Source organism: Lactuca virosa, chromosome 2 (genome assembly GCF_052849685.1).
Source record: "Lactuca virosa cultivar CGN04683 chromosome 2, Lactuca_virosa_CGN04683_v6, whole genome shotgun sequence".
NCBI lineage: Eukaryota > Viridiplantae > Streptophyta > Magnoliopsida > Asterales > Asteraceae > Lactuca > Lactuca virosa.
Window position 1 is genome coordinate 133,422,804 of NC_136427.1, and position 3,253 is coordinate 133,426,056.

The window sequence follows — 3,253 nt, forward strand, 5'->3', positions numbered from 1 at the left end:
GATCTGTTAGAGCTCGCTTAGTTAGTTAATCTGAAGATATATTGATGGAAGTTGATATGTCGAAGACTGAAGAACATCCCCTGATGGTTATACCAGCTACTGAAGAATGATCAGTGTGTCTAGACGCTGATAGTTATACTCTGATGACACACTGATTAGATGATATGCCTATGATACCTGTTGATGGTCATTCACTATCTGCTGAAGTTGATCAACTTGAACCCAAAGCTGATGATTGAACCTGATCTCCATATGCTGAAGCTGATGCTCTGATCAGTTTCTGAGGTGTTGGTACTGATATCTGAATCTGGAAAAGAACTGATTTGATACATTCCTTTTATACCATATTAGTTTGTATGTAGATTATATACATTCCATTAATTAAAGGGATTCACTAGAAAAGATTTGTACATAATCAACATTAGGGTGAAACCCTAATGTTGTGAGAGCGTCTTGTAAACGAATTGGTGTCGTAACCATCTTTGTGACAAACCGTTTTCTTGGTGCAAACAAATTCTTTCTTGGTGAAAGAGATAATTTGGAGAATCCCTTTTGTTCTTTACTTTTTCTGTTCTTTATTATTATTTATAGTTCTTTCTTGTTTATATTTGATTTACGAATCTTCAAAGGGTTTGGGACTTTCAATTGGTATCGGAGCAGGCTAGAACATTCATTCTAGGATCTGTTCAAGATTCAGAAGTTCATTCACTATTCAGAAACTCGAAATTCAGAAGGAGAATAATAATAATAATAATAATAATAATAATAATAAGTTGTCCAGATATGAAGAATATTTTAGAATCATAGATGAGAGAGTGTGGTATTTTTCCCTATCTATGGTACTTTATGATTAACTCATGTATGTTTGTTCCGCATAACGTTTCTCAGATGACAAAACAATTCTTAAGTGGCAGAATCAACAAAGATACAAGTGTTCTTGATGAAGAAGAAAAACATAATAGAACAAAAAATAAAAGAGCAATCAATGCAAGCCCTTTATCATGTTTTCCAGATCTGATGTATGATCCCATGGCTACTCTATCTATGTTTTTCATTACTGAACTTGATCTGAAAGACAAAGTCATCAATCAGAAACTTGAAGATATTGAAGTGTTGAAGAAAGATTTGATTGAAAGGGAGAAGGAGATATCAGATCTAAAGAAGAAGATTAAAGAAAATGGTGTGAAAAAGAAAGTACCTGAAGAATGTTCATCTTCAAGAAGTCGTTGTTTTCACGCTATAAACATCACATTAGTTCTTGCACCAGCAAGACTCAAGCTGATAATCTTCACGCTGAGAAATCACAAGCATCTCACGCTGACAAGCTTCAAGTTGAGAAAGTTCAAACTGTGACTTCAACTCGTAATGCAAAGACATCAGACGCTAATAAATCAGTTCATCCTAATAAGGTTGTTCACGCTGGAAAGTGAGCTCATGCTGACAAGTCGAGTTACAATACCACTCCAATTCAAGATGTGAACATGCACTCCATCTCACCTTGTCAAGACTTATACTCCAGCTCCATGTTCAAACATCAAAAGATCTCTTGTTGATAAGTTTTCATAGGTATGTTCTCGTTTTAACAATTCTTTTTACAGAGCCAAATACTCAAAGAAAAAGAAGTCTAAGCACTCAAAGCCAAAGAATGTTTGGGTACCAAAGAAGCCATCTCTAGAACCTACAAAGATGAAGCAATTTTGTGATATCAAGAAATCATATTCTAAACCTGAAACAAAGCCAACAAATGGAGTTAGAAATGAACTTTTTAATCGAAAGTCCTCATAAAAGAAGAAGAGAGTGCTGAAAACAAATGGTTGTTCGACTTTAGATCAGATATCTTCAGAAAAAGTGAGGTATGTTACAAAACTGATTCTCAAATGGGTTCCAAAGTGCTTTTGTTAAATATGTTAAGTTGAGAGACTCTAAAATTCTCAAAGATTATATTTTGATGTCTCTCATTAAGCAAAAGGCATGAAAAGGTATGTCTATTTTTTGTTTTTTTGTTTCTAATTTCTAGTAGATTTTAGATAGATATAGTCGTTTAAAATGTTTATTTTATTTCTCTAGTTATACTTTAAAAATAAATAATTTCGTTTTTTTTAAAAGGTTTTACTTACTTTTTAAGTTAATCTAAATAAAAAAATGTATATTTTCTTTTATTATTATTTCTGATGTTAAAAGATCTTTTGGAGTTTATTTTGACATGCCTTGTGACTAGATGTATTTTGTTGACCTTGGTCAACTGTGAATTCGTATAACAGCAATAGAGCATGCAATGGTGCTACAGGTACTCAATCTATCAAAAAAAAATAGGTACAAAAGAGAGGATTGCTAGGTCATTTTCTCTTTTGAAAATAAAAAAATAAAAAGGACAATATTTGTCAAAAGCAGTTTGTTTAGGGTTGTTTGGTATTGTCCTTGATTCAAAGAGAACCTTGTTTGTATTGTTGATTCTGCCAGTTTTTTTTTTTTTTTTATCTCATTGTAAAAGTATCCCAAGGGCATTTTGGTCATGTTAGGCAAGTTAATGGCAACGAAAGATATTGATGTTGACGTGTCTCATGACACATATTCAGTCAACCCATTATTTATTCTCTTTTTCTGACTTCATAAAAAAGGGCAAGGAGGAGCATGCACGGATTCACGAAAACTGTATAGTCTAATAACCTAATACTTGACGATCAGCTTTCGGCCATAAGGTTTCATGTTTATCAAGCTCCATGTCCTTCTCATATCTTCAATCCGTTGTTGTGCTGCTTACTCCTTCACCTATCAGCTTCATTAGCTTCACCTGCCCCAGTTCATGCAGCTTCAAGACTTCTAGCCTCAACTTTGTTTTAAGCTGACTATAAGTGTATCTCGTAAAGCGTTAATACTGATTATGTGAAGGAAGTAAGAAAAATCCAAGAAAAATGCATGATGATGGGTGGTTCCACGTGTGGATTGTACCTTAAAGTCAAAGTTTGTGATAAAGGTAGATTGTGACCTGTCATTGAAAAGGGTATGGTTCTGTGTGTTCATAAAAGAGAAAGCTTGCAAGGGTATAATGGGAAAGTATCTACGTGTTGTCAAGTTGAGGTTCTACGTGTGATGTTCAGCAAAAAGACAAGGTAAGAGCAATAATTTTGGGGTCTGTTATATTATGGAGGGTATTATGGTCAAAAACTTTTCTGTCTTTCAAAAATTCCAACGTAATCTGTTCTAAACTCGTTTAATCTTAAAATGGATGCATGGGTTTCTTTTTCGTGAGTCC

The 3,253-nt window shown here is 33.8% G+C and overlaps 1 long non-coding RNA gene across 1 annotated transcript; it reads right to left on the bottom strand.

Annotated features, from left to right (window-relative positions):
• Positions 1-876: 876 nt before the first annotated feature.
• LOC145156514 (uncharacterized) lies at positions 877-1,854 on the bottom strand. Its single transcript, XR_013736755.1, has 3 exons — positions 1,763-1,854; positions 1,199-1,678; positions 877-1,068 (listed from the first exon to the last, which is right to left on the bottom strand). It is a non-coding gene; the product is annotated as an uncharacterized LOC145156514 (long non-coding RNA).
• Between the last annotated feature and the right edge of the window lie 1,399 nt (positions 1,855-3,253).